Here is a 26,711-nt window from a genome sequence, read left to right on the forward strand (position 1 = left end):
TCAACTGAACTTTAAAAAAATTAAACACTTCCTTCACTTACTAATACAATTCACCAAAACTATGTATATTTATAACACATAAAAACAATAATCAATTGTGTCAAAATCCAGTAATTAACTACAGCTAATCTGATTCTTTTTTGTTGTTGTTACTGAAATTCCCAGACATACAAGTTCTGTAGAATCCTTATGTTTATTATTGAAATATTAATGGGAAAAATGGAATGTCATTTCACTCACATATTTCATGGCATTTTAGGCCATCAAGAATTACTATGAATCACATGTCTCAGAAAATGTACAAAACAAGCTTCCCCCAAAAAGCAAAGCTCCCAAGTTGCTGCAAGCTATCTCTTTTATCTTTCCCCTGTAAGCTACTGGTTCAAGAAAAACTATGGTATTTACATGATGTTGGACACAGTAGGGTATGATCAAAGGAGAGCTGAACCTGAAAGCTGAATGAATTAGGCTCTGGCTCTGGTTCTGCCACTAACCTAATGTATAATCTTGGACAAATCATTTTGTTTCTCTGGACCTTAGTTTCCTCATCTGTAAGAAAAAAGGAGTTTGGACTGATATGAGCTCTAAGGGGCCTTCAAGAGTTAAAGTTAAATGAAATATTCCTTGGTTAATTGTGAATCTGATTAATCACAGTGAAGGGACTTTCTGTAAAACAGGAACAAAGTTTAGCCCATAGGAAAATATACATATTGTGCCTTCTCTAACTACTTTGTATTTATTTTGCATATGCTTACACATGTGTTTGTTGTTTCCCCTAATAGACTGTAACTTCCTTGTGACCAGAGACTGGACTACTTCATTTGTAGAACAGTGCCTGGTACACAAAAGGCACTTAATAAATGCTTGACTGCTGATTAAAAATATATTTCTCTTCCAGTGACTGCTTTGAATTTATAAACTATCTGAAAATATACATGTAAATTCCACTTTAAAAAAAAAAGATGCAAAGAGAAAGCTGAAGAAAAAGAAACACTTTTGTGTTTAGGTAAAATTCAATTGAGTTTTGATATCATGTTTGGCTTCTAATTTTGGATTTTACAACGTGGACAGAAAGAGAAAAACTGAAAATGTGACCATCTTTAACACTTTATGTGGAGCAATAATATTTAATATGATCAATTTCATCTGTGGAATATGGAAGTTAAGCTCCACAAACTACAAGGGGGAAGTGTTCATTTTTCTAATAATGCTCCCTCTTTCTCCCCTACTGAAAACAGATACGTGAAAATACCTGCTATGCTAGTTGCTAAAATTATTTTTCATATTCGAGTCTGAGGATACACATAATGAAGAGTTTTAAGATTAGTCTTTTCTAAACAGTTTGTCACAAAGCTCAATGATGCCTAAGTATTCAGGAAAAAAAAAAACTAACTCACTAGAGAAATGCAACAGGCTTATAGGTGTTCCATAAGCTCTTTGCTCTGCATTTCACTGGCTTTGGAATGCTCAATTTCCAATATTACATAAACTCACTGTTTCATAATTGTCAGGGAGAAGGAAGATTGTCTCTGAGAGAAGACAGTAACTTGAAAAACAGAACTCATCTAAGTACTTCCTATATACAAAGGCCCAGGAAAAGGTTTTCATTTCCATCTCCTACTTCCTTCAATGGCAAATTGGTTTGTATATGTGTTAATGATCCCTCAAGTTTAAAATGTATCTTGAATATTTATCTACACTGAAATAAACACACTGAAGGTACATTTTTGGTGGCAAAGACATGCTCTGATGCTAGTTTCCATTTCATTTGATCATCCTTGAATAGATAGAACAAGAACGAAAATTCAACAAAAACTAAATTTGATAATATTGTGCTTTGACAGTTTCTAAAATTTTGCCTTCTAAGCAGTGGTGTCAAACTCAAATTAGGAATGGAAACCTGTCCACAGCATACTGAGGTAGAAAACTACAAATTAACATTATCTACATCATAGTTTCACCAGTTAGGTGGCACAGTGGATAGAGTGCTGGGCCTGAAGTCAGGAAGACTCATCTTTCTGAGGTCAAATTTGACCTTGGACACTTACTAGCTTTGTAACCCTGGGTAAGTCACTTATCCTTAGCTATAAAATGAGCTGAAGAAGGAAATGGCAAATCACTCCAGTATCTTTGCCAAGGAAATCCCAAATAGGGTCATGAAGAGTTAGACATGACTGAAACAAATCAATTACTTCATGCTTTATTTTTATTTTGTTAAAATTTCCCAATTATATTTTAATCTGTTTTGGCAGGCACTTCAGAGTTGCATTTGGGATTTTATCCATGAGTAGTGACACCTCTGGAAGCCTTTCCCAATCCTCCTTAATTCTACGGCCTTGTCTCTAATGATTACTCCAATTTATCCTGTATACAGCATATCTATACATTGTTGCTCCCAGGTTGCCTCCTCCATTAAAATGAGATCTTTGATATCAAGGGGCTGCTTTTTTTTTCTTCATATAGCCTTACACTTAGCACAGGGCCAGGCACATAGTACACTTCTAATAAATGCTTACTAACTTGACTTAACATTCCCAAATCAACTATTCAAATCTCTTCATAAGGCTTTAGTCTCACTTTTTCCTGATCCTGCACTCTAAAAAGAAGACCTTACTCCACTATCTCAGCTCTGTTCACTAATCCACTCTTGCTATAATTCTCTCAAATGACTTAATACAATGGCATTTTTCTGTCTTTGCTCTCCCTGATCTTGCAAGTACTTGATACTGCTGATCATCACCTTTTTCTTGGTAATTGTATCCTTCCCTTGAGTTCTGGGATAAATTGCTAATTTCTCATCCTTTTCCTGCCCCTCATATGAGTGTATCCCCCAAGATTCTAGCCTCAGTCCTCCCCCATATATCTACAGGCTTCCTGAGATGATCTCCATCTGTCCTTATAGATTTAAATATCACCTCAATAGAGATTATTTTTCTAAGTCAAAATACTCCATCCCAATCCTCTCTCTAGAGTTCCAGTCACATTTCCAATTGCCTGTATGTACTACTAACAAAATTAACACAGTCCAGACTGAATTGCTAGGAATTTCTTTCCTAATTTCTCTATTTCTTTTAATTATTTAATTATTCTGCCGGTCATTCTTTCCTCTCTCACTCCACACATTAGATAAGCTGCCAGGTCCTTTTAATTCTCTTATCTAACTTACCCCCTCTCAAATATAGCTACTTCACTGAATGGCTCAGAATGCCATAAATATATTGAAGATTAGAGATATCCAGAAATAGGAAAGGTATAGAAAAGGAAAGGTGGAATGGTGCCTAATCAACCAGTCAACAAGCATTTATTAAGTGCCTATTATATGCCCAGCACTGAGCTAAGTGCTAGGGATACAAAGACAAAATTAAACACAGTTCCTGATTTCACCCATGTCAAAATCTGACTTAGGTCAAATCTTTTCACTGTGAAAATAAGAAGAAAATAATTTTGTATAGACTTTGTATTCAATTGTATGTCTATTGTTCCGCCACCACATTAGACTTATATGTATATGTATTTTCTCACATACTAGAAATTAAGCTTCTTAAGAACATGGACTGTTTCATTTAGCACACAGCAGGCACTTAATAAATGTTTGGTGATCTAAATTGAATTCCTTCTCCTTCATCTTCCTCACTCCCAGGACCTAGAACACAAGAGAGTTATATTAATAGCACACTGTACCTACACTATGGGTTATATAAGCATTGTTTTGAGGAGTGAAATGAGTCTCAAGTTCCATACCACAAATTTATAAATGAATTTTTGGAACACAATCTCCTAGAAAACTGAAACTAGCAATGGTACCAAAGTATTTTTGTTTAAATCCTGGAGTTAGCACGGGCCTTGGAAGTCATCTAACCTGAACTCCTATCAAATATAAATGATATTTTTTATCATTTATACAACATCCCTGACGTAACCTAAGCTGTGACTGAATACTTCTAGTAATTAGGTTGCCATTATCTATCTCCAAAGTCAAAACATTGTATTTTTAGAAAGTTGACTATTCTAATAATTTCCTTGTTAGTTTAGAACTACAGAACTTTTAGTTTAGAACTTAGTTTAGAACTACAGAATCCTTTTCTATATGAAAGATGTTCAAGACTTCCAGGAGCCAGGATGGCAGAGTAAGCAGAAAATCACCATAATGCTCCCATATTCATAAAATAGCACCCCCAAACAAACCCTGGAAGAGCAGAATAAGCAAAAAGATGGAGTGAAACAATCTTTTAACTCAAGAAATCTGGAAGACTGGCAGGAAAGGTCTGTCTCATTTGAGCAAAAGGGGAATACAATTCAGGACAGGAAGTCCCAGCAAGCCCCACCTCGGCAAACCAGTAGGCCCTGAGCTCCAGTGCAGTGGAGCAGGCAAACACCAACACCCGAACTTCCCACATGCCTCAGGATAACTAAGGGAACAGGCAGACTCCAGCTCTGAGAACCACATGGGCAAACAGACAGAAGCTAGGGGCCAGAACACCACATGGGCAGTGTAGCCCCAGGAAAATGCAGAAACACCCCCATCAGAATCAGCACATGACAGACACCAGCACTGGGACCCTGGCTCAGCACCAGATAAACAGCCAGAACCCTATGGCCTCCAGCACCCTCAGTCACTCTCCACTCTACCCCACCCCCTCAGCCCAGCACCAGACAAGAGGGTCCTCTGTGGGCCTCAGAGCAACATCAGTGCAGCACCTGGTAAATACTCAATCCAACCACTAGCACAAGAAGCCTGAGACAACGCCCCTTCTACCATGGGAGCAAAGTTTAAATTTAACAGAAAGGAAAAAACAGCAAAACATAATAAAAAAAAAAAATCTGACCACAGAAGGTGATTATGGTGACAGGGAAGATCAAGACACAAACTGAGAAGAGGACAACAGTGTTAAAACACCTATAGGCAAAATTCTAAATTAAGATCACAGGAAATGATCTTAAAAGAAAGAATGCACAGGAGCTCAAAAAGGAGCTTAAAAATCATATAAAAGAAGTAGAAGAAAAATTGGGGAAAGAAATGAGAGTGATACAAGAGAATTAAGAAAAAAGAGTCAACAGCTTGGAAAAAGAAAACAACTGCTTAAATGGTAGAATTAGCTAAAAATAAAAGGAGATACAAAAATCCATTGAAGAAAACTTCTTAAAAGCACAACTGGCCAAATAGAAAGGGAAATATAAAAGCTAACTGAGGAAAATAACTCCTTAAAAGTTGGAATTGGGCAAGTGGAAGCTAAAGACTATATGGGACATCAATAATCAATCAAATTCAAGAGAATAAAAAAAATATAAGAAAATTTAAAATACCTCATGGGTAAAACAGAACTGACCTGGAAAATAGATCCAGGAGAGATAAATGTCAGAATCACTAGACTACGTGAAAGCCATGATCAAAAGGAGGACCTGGACAGCATCATTCAAGAAACTATCAAGGAAAACTGCCCTGATATCCTGGAACCAGAGGGCAAAACAGGCATCGAAAGAATCCACCAATCACCTCAAGAAAGAGATCCCAAAATAAAAACTCAAGGAACATTATAACCAAATTTTTCAGAACTATAAGGTCAAAGAAAAAGTACTAGAGGTGGCCAGAAAAAAATAAACAAACAACTCAAATATCAGCAAGCCATAATCAGGATTACATAGGATTTAGCAGCTGTAACATTAAACGGAGGTCAAAGAACATGATATTCTAGAAAGCAAAGGAACTAGGACTATAGTCAAGAATCACCTACCCAGTGAAACTGAGCGCAAGGGAAAGAACTGACATTCATTGAAATAGAAGGATTTCAAGCTTTCAGAAGATCAGAGTTGAACAAAAAAATTGATCTCCAATATCAGGTCTCAAGTAAAGCTTTGATTTCTTCATCTGAAAACTGCCTGTTCATATCCTTTGACCATTTATCAATTGGGGACTGGCTTGTATTCTTATAAATTTCACTTAGTTCTCTATATATTTGAGAAATGAGGCCTTTATCAGAGATGTTTGTCATTAAGTTTGTTTCCCAGATTTCTGCTTTCCTAGTATATTAGTTGCATTGGTTTTGTTTGTGCAAAAGCTTTCTAATTTCATATAATCAAAATGATCTATTTTACTTTTTGTAATGCTTTCTGTCACTTGTTTGAGCATGAATTCTTCCATTCTCTATAAATCTGTCACCTCCTTCATTTCCTATTTGTTTATTTTTTGTTGGATTTGTCGAGTTCTGAGAGAGGATAGTTAAGGTCCCTCATTAGTATAGTTTTGCTATCTGTTTCTTCCTTCAACTCACTTAACTTTCCCTCTAAAAATATGGATGCTATACTGCTTGTTGCATATATATTTAGTATTAATATTACTTCACCTTTGATTAGAGAAATGCAGATTAAAACAATTCTTAGGTAGCATTCCACAGCTATCAGACTGGCTAATATAATAAAAAAAAGAAAATTAAAAATGTTGGAGAGGATGTGGGAAAATTGGGACACTAATGCACTGCTGGTGGAATTGCGAACTGATCCAACTATTCTGGAGAGCATTTTGGAATTATGCCCAAAGAGCTATAAAATTGTGCATACCCTTTGGTCTAGCAATACAACTAACTGGTCTGTATACTAAAGAGATCATAAAAAAGGGGAAAAGACCTATATGTACAAAAAAATTTGTAGCAGCCCTTTTTGTAGTGGCAAATTTCAGAAACTGAAGGGATGCCCATCAGTTGGGAAATGGCTGAACAAGGTATGGTATATGAATTAATGGAATACTAACGTGTAATAAGAAATTGTGTAATAAATGACTGAGCAGGCAGATTTCAGAAAAACCTAGAAATACTTGTACAAACTGATAGAAAGTGAAATGAGCAGAACCAGGAAAACGTACACACTATCAGCAACACTGTGTGATGATCAACTATGAATGACTCACCTTTTCTCAGTGTCACAATGATCCAAGACAAGTATAAAGGACTTACAAAGAAAAATGCTACTGACATCCCGATAAAGAACTGACGAACTCAATGCAGATTGAAGCATCTTTTTTTCACTTTTTTCGTTCTTTTACATGTTTTTTTCTTTTGATCTATTTTTTCACAACTGTGATTAATATTGAAATATGTTTTACATGATAGCATATGTATAACATATATCAAATTGTCTGCCATTTTAGTAAGTAGGGAAGGGGAAGGAGAGAGGGAGAAAAATTTGGAACTCAAAATCTTGTCAAAAAATTAATGCTAAAAACTGTCTTCATACATAGCTTGGAAAAAAATACTATTTTAAAAGATGTTCAAACGTGAAAAATATTATCCCTCTCTTTCCTCCCAACTAATTTTTTCTCTTTTCTCAGTTAAACACACCATTCATTTAATTATTTCTCAAATCACACAGATCCCAGAAGTCATCTAGGCCCACTTGAGTTTGTCAGTGTCCCCCTTAAAATCATGGAGCCCAAAATTATTTGCAATGCTCCAGATGGGATCTGACCAACATCATGTAGAATATAAGTATCAGCTCCCTTCTTCCAGATACTATACATCTATTTCTGTAACATAATACTGCTTTAAGATTCTGGTAGTGATATAACACAACTGAGATACTGATATTTTGATCAATTAAAATCCCTAAGCATTTCTCTCATAAGCTATTGTTAAGACAGGTCCTCCTTTCTCTTGCATTTGAGGAAAAGATTCTTGTCAACAGCTACATTATAGGAGATTAACAGAACTTTTCCCTATTACATTTTGTCTTTTTTCTATCCATAATTCTAGTCTGTGAAAGTATCTTAAGATATTGACTCACCCATGATATTAGTCCTTCCCACCTTAGAGGCACAAGTTTCCCCTTTATATCTTTATCCAAGTCAATAATTACAATAGTTAAAAGGACAGGATAAAGGTAAGAACCTTGTATTAACAACACTTCTGGCCCCTACTCCATACTGTCAAGGTTCCACTCATAAAGACTTTGGGGGTATAGTTGTTCACCCAGGTACAAATACATCTACTGCACTAATATGAAGCCCAGATAGTTTCATTTTGTCAATAAACAGAGAAGATGAGAACTTTTATCACTGAAATATCTATATCCATTTCTTGTTCTATTACACTAATAACTCTACAAAAAAGTATAATGAGTTTAATTTGATTATGATTTGTTCTTGGAATTCACGATAGAAATCATCACTCCCATTTCTAATCACTCAGAAAACATTTGCTAAATTTTCATTCTAGAATTTTGCTGATAATCAACATCCTTTGGAATTGTTTTAGGGCCTTGTATTGCTGAGAAGGGCTAAGTCTATCAAAATCAGTCATTGCACACTGGCTGTTTCTGTGAACAATGTTGTCCTGGTTCTGCTCACTTCACTCAGCATCAGTTCATATAAGTCTTTCCAGGATTTTCTAAAGTTTGCCTGCTCATCATTTCTTATAGCACAGTAGTATTCCATTACATTCATATACCACAACTTGTTCAGCCATTCCCCAATTGATGGACATCCCCTAGATTTCCAGTTCTTGGCCACCATAAAAATATCTTCTATAAATATTTTTGTACACGTGGGTTGTCCTTTTCCCATATTTATGATCTCTTTGGGATATAGCCTAGAAGTGGTATGGCTGGGTCAAAGGATATGCACATTTTTATAGCCCTTTGGGCATAGTTCCAAACTGCTCTCCAGAATGGTTGATCAGCTTACAGCTCCACCAACAATGAATTAGTGTTCCAACTTTCCCACATTATCTCCAACATTTATCATTTTCCTGTTTTGTCATGTTAGCCAACCTGATATGTGTGATGTGATACCTCAGTGTTGTTTTGATTTGCATCTCTCTAATCAATAGTGACTTAGAGCATTTTTTCATATTACTATAGATAGCTTTAATTTTGCAATCATATCTTTTAAGTTCTTTCAGTATACAGACACAAAATAATAGATTGCCCTCTCTTTCTAAAATATATATTTTAAAAAATGTTTACCCAAATCCAAGCGGGTGGGTTTTGACAGACAAAACCAATACATTAACTTGTACAAAAGGAGACAAAATCCCAACATTGGGTGAGGCATCCCTGGATCATGTTATACTTGAAGCAACCCAGTCATGAAACTAGGAATTGTTTCTAATATACAAATGTAACTTCTTTAACTTTAAGCAAAAGCCAAATGGCCACAGAAAAGATCACCAGTCAGGGGTAATCATTTCATGATGACTTAATCTTACATATTGAGTAGCTAACTAATTTCAGAGCAAAGGTGGAATATTAAGTAATAAGAACCTATCTTAGTCACACTACTCTAAATGCTTATCTTCAGCCATTCAAAGCTTGTGTCTGTATAATTATTTTGTCTCAAGTTATCTTGGTAATCACTTCTATTGATCACATTTCTGCTGAGTTCACATTTTTGTTTACATCTATTAAATATCTGTTTCTCTGTACACTTAGGGGCATATCTTCTCATTTTATAATCCATGCATTGTAGGCAAAAGCTAGTTTTTGATGGACTTTTTTTTAAAATTTGCTTTCCTTAAATCTTGAGTTTATATGAGTATGACTGGTGATCCCTTAAGGAAAAAAAAAACTATTATAAACTCTAGTATGATATGGTCACTTTCCCCCAAAATCCCTGTCACTTTAGCTTCACAAATCAATTCTTCTTTGTTGGTCAAAACTAACTACAGAATAGCAGTTCCCCCAACTGTTTCATTTATTTCCTAGGAGAGATCATTTATAGCAAGGAAAGTCATGTTACTAACTTATTTTTCCCTCCTCATTCATTCCACTCTATAGCAGTCTGTTACTTTTTTTCTGTCACCAATGTAAAGCTTATTCTCTATCAATAACAGCTTCAACTATTCATTTTCATCCTCCTACACACTTTAGTTATTGACATACTATTTTGTTCCTTCCAATAGTCTTTTAAAATTCATCCTTTCTTATCCCTAATGCCTTAGTAAAATCTCACTTTCACCAAGGCAACTTCATTATTACTTGTCTTCCATTTCCCTTTAGACCAAACAAATATTACCTCATCCTTCATTTCTGTATCTACATTATTCATCTATTGATTCTATCTACTGACTCCCACTTCTGCTCCACAGCAAATTCACTGAACTTGTATGTGACCCTATGCCTATGATTCCAGTTTCTTCTATTCTTTCCCATTCCTTTATTCCATTTCCTCCCTAAAAATCACATATTTTGCCTAGGAATATATTCTCCATCATTCAGAACAAATGTTTACAAAAAGCTCACTTTTTGGATTTTTTTCCCCTTAACTCAAATGACTGAAATTTAAAGCTGAAAGTGAGATTCTAAAAAGAAAATCAGTAAGATGAGAACTGATAAGCCTAAGAAAAAAGAAAAGGGGTAATGAATATGGCAAAATTTCTCATTTATATAAGCAAACCTTCACTTAACAAATTATTGATACAGCTATTCAGTAGTACACATTGAAACAGCCAGTCTATACTGTGTGGAAGGGAAGGATCTACTCAATAAAGTTAACGAAAGTATATATTCATGTAATGATAGGACCTTTTTTGTGGTATTTTCAAGTGGGAAAAAGAGTTTTTGGTGCTGACATATACTATTGGCCAGATTACTTTTATACTGAAGATCTACTGCCTTTTTTGTCACCATCAAAAACCTGCTAAAATCTCCCACTGATTTCTATTCATCCAGCAAGGAGGTGAGAATTATGTAAAAGACTCCTAACCTCCACACTCAAGATAATCACCTACCCTCCCTTTCCAAGTAGTTTAATAAATGCAAATATATTTCAACACTAAAAACATTACACATTCAAATGTGCATCAGTATAAATTCCCTAGTTGTGGTTTCTATAATACTTCAAAAATAAGAGATGAATATTCAATGGGAGAGCTACAATAAACATTATATGAAACCCTAAGACTATGATAAGTAAACAAGCAGACCAATGGGATCCATTAATATGATTAAACTTAACTACTCTTAGGAGAGGCAGCACGGCATAAAGGATTCTTGTCCATGTTTTCCTAGAAGTTCATAATGGGGAGGAGAGAAGCTCTCTTCTTGTTCACCTATTATCACCTGTTCTTGTCATATGATCAGTCACCTTTCTCCTTCTGTTATACAATTCCTTGATGACATCCTTCATTCTTACTCTTCTGAATTTCTCATTGACATTATAATCTTCTCAAACCTACCATCTTTAGTACAAAAAATAAAAAACAAGTGAAGGGATATTTTCTAGTGGTTGTATTCCAGATATCAAAAGAAATTTTTTGAAAAAAAGGAATTCTGAATGTCATTATCTAACTTCTTGATTAGTAACCAACATGAAAAAAGAAAATAAAGAAAATCTAAGATATGAGTTAGTTCACCAAGAGCAGTGGAAGCAGTATTATATATATATATATATATATATATATAGGGTAAGACTATAATTTAAACATTATCCTCTCCTGAAACTGCATCCTCCTTAGCAAGGAGTGACTCTATTCTTCAGAGTAATATGAACTACTGGCAGTTTATCATAGTCCCATTAGTTGAAGAAAACAATCTGAGCCAATAAAATAATAATAAATAATTATACTACTTGATGTTATATAATTTTATCTTGGCCCTCACTGCAAGAAGGCAATCATTTTATTTCTCCTTGATTCCCTATCTCACTACTCACACAGATGTTCTAAAATCTTTTCTTTCATGCCACCAATACTCCCCACCCACCCCTCTCTCTGCTAAAAAGGGGACTCTTACCTTGTTTAGAAAACTGAGGTAATTTGCCGACTCCCTTTTCTCCTGCTCTCTTCATCTCAAAACCCCTTGACATTATGTGTCATTCTCTCCACTTTTCCCCTAGTCTCAAAAATAAGGGAATCCTTCTCCTTTCCTTACCGAGGTCAAAGTGTGCCATTGATCTCTCCCCTTTATTTCAGAAGATTGCCTTAATCATACAAACTTGCTCTAACCTACCCTTATCTACGTGTTCCATGTTTACCACCCTGAAACATGCTCAAGTCTCCCCATTCTTTAAAAAAAAAAAAAAACCCTTCACTGTACTCTATCATTTCCTTGTTTCCTGATTTCCCAGATGTTAATGCAAACCTCCTCTAACTACCTTAGACTAAACTGTGCCCTTTGAAGAGTAGATGTTCCCAAGGAGTGCCAATCAACTTCAACTGGACAAAACACTGGGAGGTGGGCTCTATTAAAATGAGGATCTTGAGTACCTGACTTAGGTCACTTAATCTTGGCTAAAGAGAAATTAATTTCCATATAACCAGTCTTGACAATAGGGAGGAATCAACATTTTCCAAGACCACAGGGAACACAGGGCAACACAATGAACAGGAATAGACCTATTTAGGTTAGATCTTAAGGTGCTTCTGAAGAAACTAAACTGACTAAGAAAGGGGGATAGAAGTTCTGAGTCTCCAAGATAATGATTACTAAGAAAAATAATTTTTTTCACAAAAGAAGGACTATTTACTCTTCTAGTGAGGAGTAATATGAGATTAGAAAAACATATTCTCAAAGAAAAGAATTCAAAGCTCATTATTAATTATTTTAAGGTTTCAGGTTAAAAACTACTGATGTATAAGAGACAGGAGAGAACAGTTACACAATCCATTGTTTCAAAATAATCAGTAATACAAAAACACAAATTTTAAAAAAAGAAAGAAAAATGGAATTCAATCGACTGAATTCAGATTACTCCAGGATAATATGCAGGAATTTTATAATAATGGGCTCCTAAACCCTAGTAGTTAAAAATGTAAATGATTTAAACCAGGCCCTATATAGGGCAATGTCCCCCAAACGTCTATTTGTGATTATAACCCCAAATTTCCAAATTTTTTCATCACTGAAAATGGAGGCATCTTTTTATCTTCAGAATAGAAGTTTCTTTAAGTTATATACTAAGTACTATGCTATATTATACTATAACATATACTATACTATATTATATACTATACTATATAGTAAATCCCATATATATTTATACTAAGTTAAACACACACACACATACAAGTAAGTTTTTGTTGTCCATGTAAAACTATAGAATCTTCAACCTTCCAAAGTAATATAAATATTATAAGGGTAGAATAAGAAAAATGTTAAACAAAAGTACCTTTTAACATACTCTCCCAACTTATTCTTGATATATTTGCAATGAACGAAAAGGCCATGCACAGATCAGATGACCAATTGTCCAAGATGCCATGATAATTGTTATTATAATTATAGTTGGGTAGGAGGCTTGGCAACTACAGCCCCTTTCAAAAATAATACCCTGTAATTTCACTATAATAATTTGGTTGCCTGCGGAATTGGTCATATGGTAGGAAATCAATAATATGTCTTGATTGACTGTAAAAGGTCACCACCGGCATACACATTTTTAGAAGAGAAAAAGTCACCTTTGCTTATACAAACTTGAGAGGACTTAAAAACATTCTTAGTGTATTTATTCATAGGCCTGTTTAAAGGCACATAATCTATGTTTTAAAGACACTATCAGAGGAAAATATTTCCTATTTGCCATATTTGGGGTGGGGATGGGGGTCAAACCACAAGTAGTTTGAGGCCTGAAAGCTAGAAATGCAAATAAATATAAAGTTAAGAGTTGGGAGATTATAGAAACTTTGTGAGGAGGGATTGTGGTGCTCTTGTATCGCCAAGGCCAAGCACTTGCACATAGAAGGTACCTGGTGTTTTCTAAATTGTGTTGAATTGAACTGAAAAACTGATCCAAATAGAATGTTTCCTCATATAGTGAGGACCAGCTATATTTAGACAAAGTTCATATTAGCTGGAATTCACAAGTGTTTGAAGTGATTTAGATAAGGAAGTGGTAATTACTACATGTGCTTTTTAATAGAACAGTCTAAGTAACACATTTCCAAATGAATAGTAATTTACTAATGAAAAGAGACATTTAAATACAGAATATCAAACAAAAGAAGAAACATCTGAAGCAGAAAACACAAAACTTTTGGGACTCCAGACTGTCAGACTCAATAGGGATCAGGTTCAATGATGATATAAACACATGAACACTGGATCCCAAGTCCCTGTATGGCTTTGGATTTACAGTATCATCTATCTGTAGAAAGATCAAAGCATTTAGACCCAGAAGGCAGAGGATCACTGGTCTTGCTTGCTATGGAGCTTTAAGATTGATAACACTCCTCATGTATGTTATTTCACTTAGATCTGGAGGACACCCTAGTGTGGTTAACTGTCACTCATCACTGGTAAGATAACTTGTGAGATCATTGTGCTATAAGAAACAAGGAGCAGACAGTCTTCTTATTTACCTGGAGAGGCTTATACAAACCGATGCTGAGTGAGAAGAGCAGAACCAGGAGAAATTTGTACACAATTACAGACACGACGTATGTGTGATGACCAACGTTGATAGACTGGACTCTTCTCAGCAATGCAGTGATATAAGTCAATCCCAAAAGACTCATGATGGAGGGAAATATGTGCATCCAGAGAAAGAACTAGAAAGAACTAAGTTTATATCCAGGTGGAAGCAAAATACCTGATCTTTTTCCTTCTCTTATTTGGTTTTATGGCCTCTTTACCCTTTTTCATTCCAGCTGGTACAATCTGTCCTTATAACCTGACTAATGTATAATGTAAAAGCATTTACAGATCCTATACTTGACTATATGCCTCCATGGGGAGGAGGGAAAGGAGGGGGACAAAATGTGAAACTCAAGGAATTGTGGAATTGAATCCTGTAAACTAAAAGAAAACAAATTAATTTAAAAAATAATTAAAAAAAAAAAAAAGACCACTGAGATCACTGGGTCACAGAATTGGAGCTGGAAGATGACCTCAGAGGGCACCGAGACCAAGCCATTCCTTGCACAGGTGAAAAAAATTGAGGCTGAGGGAGGTTAAATTAACATTCATCATAAGGAAGAGGAAATTGAGGCCCAGAGAAGGAGGGAGGAGGTAATATCAAAATTCAAACCTGAGTCCTCTAATTTTACATCTAGCTCTATAACTACTGCACCAGAGCATGGTTTGTTTGGAAACCACTCCTTCCACAAAAAGGAAAAATTCCCTCAAATGGGTCTTCATCCAGGCCTGCCCCAGCTTTCATTTTCCTGAGTTTGATGTTTCTGCACCACTGGAAATCACTGATTTTACTCTATAAGGTTTTAGTTATCACATGGAAAGGAAAGAAAATAAGCTTCAGGCTATCAGACTTCATACTGATGTTGACACTTAGTAATTATTCTTTAATGACGATAATAATGGTGGTGGTGGTAGTGATAATGGTAGAGATTAAAAAAAAGAGAAACTATTTAAAAAATTAAATGCTAAGTTCTCAGAACTGAGACTGATTGAATCTGACAAAGCTGTGAGAATATTAAATCTAATACCCTCTTACATTTGAAAGAGAAAGGCTAGATATAAGACACACAGAAACGCCAGAAGGGTATTCTAAGAGTTAAAGACAAGGAGGTCATCAATACAATATTTTGTCCAGGAGAGACAAGGCTAAATTTAGTTTTTAGATAAAAACAGTCAACTCTAAAATTTTAAGTTATTCAAGAAATCATGTAAACTCCAATATAGTAGAGAGATCCACTCTAACTTAATCGAGTTTATAATTTTCTCTGCCAAGAACTGGAAGGAACAGAATCAAAACAGGGTTAATGCAGAGCTGATAACTAATATGATTATGGAGAATAAAGGAGAACAGGCATCATTGACTATTGATGAGAGAGTCAGTAAGATATAGGTTCAAGTATGACAACTGATTGTATGCTCTTAGTTACAGAATTGTTGCTGAGTTACAATGACAGAATATTGATAAGGCTGCATTAATAGTTTAGGGTACTGGGATTGCCTTAAACCAATAGAATCAGTATATGAGCACACACACACACATATGCACACACACACACACACACACGCACACTCTTCAATAAGTTACCAAATATAGATGAACAATCTTCTTGGGTATTCAGAGAACTAAAGGATGTGATTGCTAAATCATCACCAGTGATGTAGGAGAAAACAAAAGAGATATTAAAGGAAAAAAGAAGAGAAAATGTGCTAATTAAAAAAAAAAGACCAGAAAAAAAAAGGATATAAAAAAGGCAGCTAGGTGGCACAGTGAATAGAGCACTGGCCCTGCAGTCAGGAGGACCTGAGTTCAAATCCAACTTCAGACACTTAACACTTACTAGCCACGTAACCTTGGGGGAGTCGCTTAACCCCAACTGCCCTGCGATCTCCCTCCAAAAAAAAAAAATAGAATCTATAAACTAAAGACCACTGAAATTAACTAATTACTAGCAAATTTCTAGAATATACTATAAAAGAGATGGTTAATCTAGATGGAAAAATCTAGAAAAGAAGTGGTTACAAATTTAAAAAGTGACACAACAATTGTAACAATGTAAAAAGTGGAAAGAACCACCACCATAAAATAATAAAACATGAATGTTGCAAAATTACAAACTTGGTCCCAAATAAGAGATAGAGAAGATATGTTCCCTATACACAGGTATGGAAAACTGCATGTAATATCAGAGGTTTTGTTTTGTAATGTATTGATTCTCTATGTTTTTTAAAAAAATTCTTTGCCATAAAAAATAAGTATGGGGGATCAGGGTGGGGGGAGTGGAGTAGGAGGTAGGGGAAATATAAGTGAGTTGAAAACAAAAGATAGCAATAAAAACCTATTTTTTAAAATGAGCCTTTCTTTTCATGGGAAGCTTAGGATCAGTAAAAAAACAAACAAAAACTTTTTAAGTTTCCAAAAAGAAATCCTACCTCTTCTCCTACTATTCAGTTGTGGGTCTAACCCATGTCCACCTGTACTTTCTATATATATATATATATATAGATGGCCAAGCTTTACTCAGAGCAAAATTTGGGCTATATATAGACATATTTCATCTACTTGGTGTTTCTTCTGTGAATAGTATGCTCAAATTGCCTTAAGTCATTCATTATAGATAACTTAAAGCTCTGTAATAGGCATGATGCAGTCAGCATGGAAACCATCACCTCACTTCAGAGGTCACAGGGAATCCTTCTCTGACCTTGGCTCTGCATTAGATCTCAGCTATCACAGTGAAGAATTCTTTGGTGAAAATACTTTTTTTTTATGCTTTAGCTGATATTTATTATTAAAGGAGCACTAAAGAGAGTTATTTCTATTATATATTACAAGAAATCTTTAGTGCTTTTGATGTACTGATGGTAAAATAGCTTATTGTAATAGATGTGTAAGGTAAGGTTATATTTTAAAAAATCAAATGCTTTTTCATGATCAAATAAAAACCCTTTAAAACATCTTGCTCCTTTTGGCAAGGAAATCAGAGCCTTGCTGACCAAGGCACTTTCTGGCCTTTCTTTTAACTTGTTGCTGCAGTTAATAGTATTGGTTATCCTTCAAGATAAAATTATTATAATTAGTGTCCATGTTATTTGTGTTATAGATTTCTCATTTTTTAAATTATTTGTTTACATAGTTCAAGATTAAGCTTTTTCAACTATCTTTTCTTTCAAAATTATACTTTCTTCCTTTTTTTCTAACTAAATCTGACAACAATGCTGACAAATTGATAATCTGAAACAGTCGGCTGGCTCTTGGAAAATTTTCACTTCTATAAAAAAAATTCCTATCTGTCAAAAGTATAATTTGCTGCTTACCTGGTCCAGTGTCCACCAATTCATTTTTTGAAGAAAATGTTCATGATAGAGAAATGTGAGCTTCCTACATAATCCCTAAGTCTTTGTCTTCTCTCATTCCTTTTTCCTGACCCATGCTGCTAGTTGGGTTAGGTTTGAGATAAAATGTACCCTACAGTAACAGCAATATCACACAATGATCAACTGAATGACTTAGCTATTCTCAGCAATACAATGATATAAAACAATGCAGAAGGACCCTTGATGAAAAATGCTATCCACCTCCAGAGAAAGGACTAATGGAGTCTGAATGCAGAACAAAGCATACTTTTTTGCTTTATTTTTCTTGTTTTTTCTTCGTCTGTGTTCTCTTTGACAATATAACTAATATGTTTTACATGATTGTACATGTAAAATATATGTATATACACACATGCATATATACATATATGATGCATATATTGTGTATTTTTGTATAATCAGATTGCCTGCCTTCTCAAGGAAAGGAGAGGGAATTTGGAACTCAAAATTTATAAAAAAAGATTTTTTTTAGGGGGAAGGCAAGGCAATTGGAGTTAAGTGACTTGCCCAAGGTCACACGGCTAGTATGTCAAGTGTCTGAGGCTAGATTTGAACTCAGGTCCTCCTGACTTTATGGCCAGTGCTCTATTCACTGTGCCACCCAGCTGCCCCAAAAATTGTTCTTATGTGTAATTGAGAAAAAAATAAAATAAAAACATTCATTAAAAAATCAAAATACATTCTACCAACTACATTCTTTTCTTCTCCAAGGAGTTCCTAGGAACCATTCTTCCTTATTTTCTTTTGGTTTTATTCATAGCAAAATAATGACAATTCATATGAGTCCCCCCTAGCAATATATTTACTTGCTGGTCATAGAACAAGGATCTCAAATTTAGAGTTCAATACAGTTAGCACCCTATGGTTACTTTCCTACCATTCTGTCATTCTAAAGAAACAGTAGGGGATGAAAAAACATGATAGAGGGTTATTGGAAATTTCTCTTTTATTTTATCAGTTTCCATGGCCAGTTGGTAGGCTACCAGTAATAAGTCTTTTCATAGCTTGGTGGAAAAAAAAAACTTGGTAATTTCCCAGAGCCATAGACTAAGACTTTCCACAGAATGGTAAAAAAAGTGCCCAAACTTATCTTTCAATGACAGGATTAAAAAAAACAAAAGTCCTAACAAACTAGAACACTGACCTGAAATTAATAAGATGAAAAGTGATAGTGATAGGGATAAGTATTATGTTATACATTTGGATTCAGAGAATCATTTTGTCAAGTATAAGGAGGAATCAGGGTTAGACAGCAAATTAAGAGTTCAAAGAGTCAACAATGTGATATGGTGGCCAAGAAAGTTAAAGCAATCTTTGACTGTCTTAGGAGCAGCAGAATAGCAGGACTATCAAGATGAAATTCCTATGATACTCATCCTGGGTCAGACTAAATGACAGTATTCTAGTCTGTTTTGAGGTCACACTTTAGAAAGAATGTTGCTATCCTAGAGTTCACAAAAGGGCAACCAGGATGGCAAGGTACCTCAAGTTCATTCCATTTAAAGAGTTTGAAAGATATGAGGGTATTTAGTCTAGAGAAAAATTAGGGAGGCATGGGGTTGGGGGTAGGAATAGCAGGATTCAAGTCTAGAAGGAAAAAAGAAGAGGTTTCATGGAGGGTGTCAGTGGATGAAGATGGATCAAGTGGTTCCATGTAGGCATGTAGAAGCATGAGAGCTATCTTGAGGCAATTAAAGGGATAGAGAGGGGTGGGGGGGGAGACAGAGAGAAGGAGAGAGAGAGACAGAGAGAGACAGAGAGACAGAGGGAGAGAGAGACAGAGAGAGAGACAGACAGACAGACAGAGACAGAGAGAGACAGAGACAGAAAGAGAGAGACAGAGACAGACAGAGACAGAGACAGAGAGAAAGAGAGGATTATTCTGTTTGGTCCGAAAGATCAGCATTAGGAGCAAAGTAGTAAATTAGAGGTTTGACACCAAAAACCCCACAGACAATGAATCAATATCAACGCGCAAAAAGGGCATAGAAAAACAATGGAAATCACTGTGTTATCTCCAAATCAAACTTTAACATGCAAGAAGATTAATTATAAAGAAAAATTACAATACTCAAGACACTCTGAAATTAACAAACTCAACTGCTCCATGTTTTCATACCTCTTTCCTAAAACCAGAACATTTTTCTCAATGAAAATAACATGTGATCACTTCTCCTTAGCATCTCATTACTTATTTTCTTCCAAAATGGCACAGGCATAGAGAAGTGATCTTAGAGTAGCAAAGCCTGGGTTCAAGTTCTGCCTCTGATACATCTGGTCACATATGACTAGTATGTGACCAACTCTTCCTAGTAGCCCAGGCAAAGCTCCAATAAGCTACAGACCAGATGCCAATCTGCAAGGATGGAAAATATCCTCACCAGGAGTTTCTTATACCAAAGATATCACATGTCTAAACTCTTTCCTCATTCCCTGCCCCTGAAATATAAATATATAAACAGATACATACACAGATAATACAAATCTATCAAAAATCTATATGCACATTCTCTTCTGTTCTATCACTAAAGTTTTCCATCTGTCATATTAATAATGTAGTCAAGGTACAATATGTTCTGAAGATACATTATGAACTTTACAACACTATTTAAATGTGAGGTTACCCTTCAATGTACTCCCTATAATCTACCAAACAAAACACAAACTCCTTTGCTTGGCATTTGAGTTCCACAATTTTTGCAACCATGGTGCTCCTTCTTCTCATACTCTAGGGCTCCTTCCAAACTCTGTCAATTATCCCCCAAATGTCCTGCCTTCATCTGTATCTGTGCATCTGTCCCCATCTAACTACAATGGGGACACTTACTTCATTTTTATCCACTGAAATCCTGCCAGGATTGAGAGTCACCTGACCCATGACCCTTCTTCTCATTTTCTTCCTGCCTTGAGTTCAATTCAACAAGTAACTATATTCAGAGAATTATCCTTAGACACTGAGGAGAAAAAGCCAGATATAAAACAGTTTGCTCTTAAGAAACTTAACTACATGTACACAAATAAATGTAAGGTAATTTGAGGGAAAGATTAGTGATATATGCGAGAGAAGGCAGGGGAACAGGTCATCAAGGAAGGCTTCAAGGAAAAGATGGCATATGAGTTGAACCTTAAAAGTGGCTAAGGATAGTGAAAGATACAACTCTACTTTGTATCTGCTATTGTGCCTGCTTTCCACTCTACCATTCCAGAAGAAGCTCACTACTTCTAAACTCACCACCAAACTGCTAACTCAAACCTTGATTAACTACCTCTCTTGGCCTCCTCTCCCCTCTGATTGGAGGGCTGGAGAGTAGAGTGCAAAGCTCTTCACAATGTCTTGCTTTACAGAGGGCAGAAAGTGGACTCAGTTCACCCACTTTGCATCTGCTGGCCCTTCTGGCATCAATTCTGCAGAACAAAATACTCCTGAGCTGGGTAATAATCTCTAATGTCCCCCTCACACACCCCACTCCCATTTTCCTGCCTTCTTTTTATGTGCATTTCCCCCTTTAGACTGTAAACTCATTGAGGGTAGGGGCTATCTTTCTTTTTATTAATTGTATGTCAAGTGATTGTTTAGCACAGCAGCCAGCTTTGTGAATAAATTTTGTAAGTAAATAAATATTGTAAATAAACTCAATAAACATTGTAAATGTTTATTGGATTGTATTGGAAAGGTGGAGATAAGAAAGAAGCATATTCTAGGCAATGCAGGTGCTAATGCAGAGAAGAGGGTCTAACTAGCAGCTGAGTTTGATTGAAATTCAGAGTGCTTGGGGTGGCTAGGTGGTGCAGTGAGTAAAGTGCCGGCCCCGGAGTCAGGAGGACCCAAGTTTGGTTCCAGCCTCACACACACACACACACACACACACACACACACACACACACACACACACACATAACCTAGCTGTGTAACCTTGGGCAAGTTACTTAACCCCAATTGCCCTCCAAAAGGAAAAAAAAATAAAAAATAAAAAAAAAAAGGAAATTCAGAGTGCTTGAAGTTTAGTAACATAAAATGAAGCAGGAAAGGTGGTTGGCTGCAGATTGTTGGTGGGCCTTAATGGGTGAGGAGTGTGTATTTGATCCTGGAGGCAACACGAAGTCCCTCCAGCATATCTGTTTTAAGATACAACCCTTGATATATTTAAGTTATGGGAACATCAGACTAGTCTTTCCTAATTTGTGTTTGACAAAAAGGTATCATTGGTTCACTTAGCCAGTTATTATTAATAATCAAATCACATGTATCTTAACCTTTAATTTTCTTATGTGGTAAAATGGTCCCTAGGATTACTGTTCACAAGAAGATAAATCAATGAGTTCTGTGCCAATTTGTTTGACCTCCTTAATACACTGAATTATCTTAAGGTGGTCTTATAGTCATTGTGTGAATCCTCCTTACCAGAATATAAGGGTAGAAGTTGTGTTGTTTTTCATCTTTGTAGGCCTAGGACTTATTGCAATGCCTTGCACACATAGTAGGTACCTAAATGTGTATTGAAATGAAATGGATTAAATTAAAGGAAGAACTAAATCTAATCCTTTAATTCTATAGTTTTTGACATCCATATAGCCTGGAGTGCTGTAATGCCTAAGTAAAATAAAAAAAAAATCTTAATCACATTGCTACTTGATTATATCATGTACTGCCTTGGGAAATAACACAATATAGGATCTCATTGCCTTTAGATTTGTTAAGGACAATTAGACCCTACACTCTAGCATTCTAATACCTTCTGACATTGCATTTTACCTCTATTCCATTAACAGTGGTACTGAAAAGTCTGTGGCACAGAAGAATGCCAGGGGTGTTCTAAACCATCAGAATTGAAAATCATGCCATCACAGGAGTAAAACAATTAATAGCACCCTTCAGGGAAAGAACATCCTGACAATTAACCTTGAATACCAATTAATGCAACCACTTCCCTTGGATAAGCCATACAGTGACTTTAATCACTAATATTAAGAAAAAGTTTTTAGCTCCAATCATCTTTAGGCTGACAATAAATATTTGAATGAACTTGCATTGTCCAAATGAAAGTTCAGGTGAGGGCAAAGGTCAATGAATAAAAATAATAAGCTGTGAGAGAACTGAAGGACAGGAACTTTGCTCTTGCTATAAACATAATTATAGTAACTTGTGGGTTCAGGCAGCTGTTCTCGAATACTCAAATGGACCTGAGATTACATCAATCTTGATGCTTCTTCCAAAGAAATCACATAATTACAAGATGTGATTTAATGTGGAATGTTGATTATATGATTAGATCAATTGCATTATTTCAATTTTATGTAACATCATTTTCTCATTCTAACTGCATTAATTTTGATCTTTGCTCTAAAAAGTGGTCTGATTATAGGCAAATAGCTAAATCAAGAATGATTCCCTTGCTCCATTAATTATTTCCTCTTTGTTAAAATATATCCATTTGGTAAAGATGGATAGATGGATAGATGGATAGATGGATAGATAGATAGATAGATAGATAGATAGATAGATAGATAGATAGATAGATAGATAGATAGATAGATAGATAGACAGACAGATAGATAGATTCACTGCATAGAAAGCATCAGGCTTTAGTCCACAGGCCTTTGGACTCTCTCATTCCTTATACCTGATCCCTATTTACAATATATTTCTTGACCTACTCCATTATTTTCAACTTTGTACTGAAGTCCCCAAGTATCACATACTTATATATTGATTTAATCTGGAGGATCTAATTAAACTTGTCATAGAATTTCTCTACTCTTCATCCCTGTAAAACACAAGCTACCTGAGTGCAATGAATGGTTTGCTTTTGTATTCAAATCCTCAACACCCTGCACAATTCCTGACAGGTAATAGGTACTTAATAAATACTTATTGATTTTCAGATCTTTTGAGAAAAGTCTGGTGCACAAGCAACAATTATTTTCATGGGTTTTTTTTTGGTAAATATCATAAAAATATTATGAATTGACTGTTTTATAAAATTACTGTTTCCTATAGCTTTTGGGTGCATAATTAAACCAATTCTGCCAAATCCTTGATTTGCCTCCCTAAGGAAAGGCAATGATCTATTCCTTCCATTAAGCTACAACTTGTTTCTTTTGTTGGGATTTAAAGTGGGAATTTCAAGATTGGTACAGTTCCTACGGTAGTATGTTCACTTACTGGTCAGTGGATAAGGACCTCACATATGGAGAAATGGCAGCTAAATAATAGCTTACAGATAGTTTAATAACTGACTCATAGCACCCTTTGCTCCTTTTTCTATCATCTGACCATTGTCATTATAAGAGCAGAAGGAAGCAACACAAGATTGAGTGCCATTTTGTATTTTTCTTTACTCCATGAGTTGCCACGGTTGAATGTGAATGAAGTCCTGATGCTGAGTCTTTCTATGCCTAGGATAGATGGGTTCTCAGAAAGCAGACTACCTACTTCTATTACCATACTTGAAATATTTCAAGTATGATACAATATGCCATAGCTTAGATTCTGCTGGAATAGCCTTTTATAACACAGTGAAGTATCAGAGTAAGAATTTCTGGAGATGAGAAAGTAGGATAAAAGGTAAATCCTAAATCTGAGTGCTGGTAATCCTAAACTTGTAGGTGGACTGTAGCCTATAGTATCTTTCATGACACTGGATTTTGGGAAATAAGAAGGTCAATGTGGTGTAGAGAAAAGAAAGCTAGACACAGAGTCAAGAGAGATGGGATTTTGTTTGGGACTGGCCTGATGCCAATCACCTTTGAGTTCAGGTTCAATACTGAAAGAAAATGAGCCACTGAACACTAACAAAAAGGGAGCAGGGCGGCTACATGGCACAGTGAATAGAGCACCGTCCCTGGAGTCAGGTGGACCTGAGTTCAAATCTAGCCTCAGACACTTAACACAAAAACTAGCTGTGTGACCTTGGGCAAGTCACTTAATCCCAATTGCCCTACCTTCCCCCCTCCAAAAAGCAAAATAAAACAAAAAGAAAAACAAAAAGTGAGCTTACTTCCCCTGATGCAGCATGAATATGCCTCAAGGAGATGATTTTGAGAGAACCTCAGTCCTATCACAAATGTGAATTTCACTAATGGCACTTGAGCTATGTGACCATCGCCAGTCACCTATCCTCTCTGACCCTCATTTTCCTCATCTGTAAACCGAGGATGATGATACATAAGACCTACCTCCCAGAGTTAGTTTTAGTGTCAAATGATATGACATGTAAAGCAGTTGGTTATGTAAGTGTCAGTTATTCCACAGCAATAATGGTAGCCATGGGGGTTAGTATCTCACTTTAGGCCACAGAACCCCACCAATCCCAAATCATAAATGAAGCAGCAAGAAGAGTATCCCAGAGTTTCCTGCAGTCCCTCTGAGTAAAAAGAAAAAAAAAGCTTTCAAATGGGAGAAAGAAAGTGTGAAGATGAAAGTCCTGAAGGTAAAGAGCTCAAAGACTGGGGACTGTGGTGCTGGCAGCTCTCACGGTGTGCACTGATCCAAAAGACGTTCTTCAGGGCAAAGAAGATCAGAATCCCCCCACCCTCCCAACCACTATAGTCACAGGACGTGTTATGGCTTACAGAGCAGTCTTTCAAACAACCCTGTGAGGTATATATTGAAGTACCTCACACCCCCACTACAGGTATGAAAACAGATTCAGAGAGCTTCAGGAACTTGCCCACAGCCACCCAAGTAGTATGGGATGAAGCTTGGCCTCAAAGGTGGTTTTCTTGACTCCAAGTCCAATGTACCTTCTACTACGTTGTATCACCTCTAGTAAAAGGTAAAGTTAAGACTGGCACCCATGTCTTCTCAATCAAAGTCTAATGCTCTTTTCACTACAGCACCACAAGTAAGCACTCTGTTTTAGAAAATTTAAATACCTGAAGTCCAGGTCTTTTTATGTATGAATAAAATCCTACTTAAAAAAAATACACATACATGGTCACTTTGAATTCACTGATACAATAAGGATTAATACTAAACTCAGTAATCATTTATTAGGTTACTACTGCATATAAAACACCATAGAAGACACTGAGAACATGAAAATAAAACCAGAACAATACCAGCCTTTAAGGTTCTTACATTAAACAGGAAGTAAGACAAAATTACACAGATAAGTAAATATAAGGGATTTCAGGAAGGAGTAACAAGAGGAGGGAGTAAATCCTGTAAATAGAGGTACTCGAGTTAAGTCTGGAAGGAAGGGACAAATTCTAAGAGGTAGCAATGGGGAGATAACAGATCATAGGAGAGTAGCCTTTGAAAAGGTGGAACATGGAATGCCAATTTCCAGAAACATCAAGCAAGCCAGTTTTGCTAGAACATCAAGAATGTGAAGAGGAAATAACTCTGGAAGCCGGATTATAGAAGGCTTTAAAAGCCAAGTCGAAGGAGTTTGTAATATGTCCTTGAGGCATTAATAAGGAGGCACTGAAGAGTTCTGAGCAGAAGTATCTAGCCTGACCCAGATCTTGAGAATATTAATTTGATAGCTATGTAGAAAATGGGTTGCAGGGAGGAAAGATTGAAAGCAGGTAGACCAGTCAAGAGGTTATTGCAGTCATAAAGGCGAGAGGTGATGAGAGCCTGAATTGTCAGTCCTGATGATAGAAGACAAGGAGATGGATGTGAGAAACATTGTGCAGGCAGAATGAACAAAACTTTGGAATGGTTTTGATATGGGCAGGCTGAAAGAGAAAAGAAAGTGAAAAATGAGTCTGTGATTTTAAACCTTAATGACTTGAAGACTGATGATGCTCTCAACAGAAATAGAAAAATAGAGAGGTGGGGTGCAAGGGGAAAGGGGAAAGATGAGTTCTGTTCTGGACATCTGCTGTTCAGTTGCTTCAGTCATGCCCAATTCTTCGTGACCTCATTGGGATTTTCTTGGAACTTCCTTCTCCAGCTCATTTTACACATAAGGAAATGGAGGCAATCAGGGTTAAGTGACTTGCCCAGGGTTACACAGCTAGTAAGTGTCTGAGGCCAGATTTTAACTCAG

The 26,711-nt window shown here is 36.0% G+C and overlaps 1 protein-coding gene across 10 annotated transcripts in view; it reads right to left on the reverse strand.

Annotated features, from left to right (window-relative positions):
- KIF16B (kinesin family member 16B) overlaps positions 1-26,711 on the reverse strand; it is a 401,835-nt gene that overhangs the window by 173,269 nt on the left and 201,855 nt on the right. The window lies entirely within an intron of this gene.

This window comes from Petaurus breviceps, unplaced genomic scaffold, assembly GCF_028583685.1.
Source record: "Petaurus breviceps papuanus isolate PSGF00001 unplaced genomic scaffold, PetGlider_PUasm1.0 90919, whole genome shotgun sequence".
NCBI classification, from domain to species: Eukaryota; Metazoa; Chordata; class Mammalia; order Diprotodontia; family Petauridae; genus Petaurus; species Petaurus breviceps.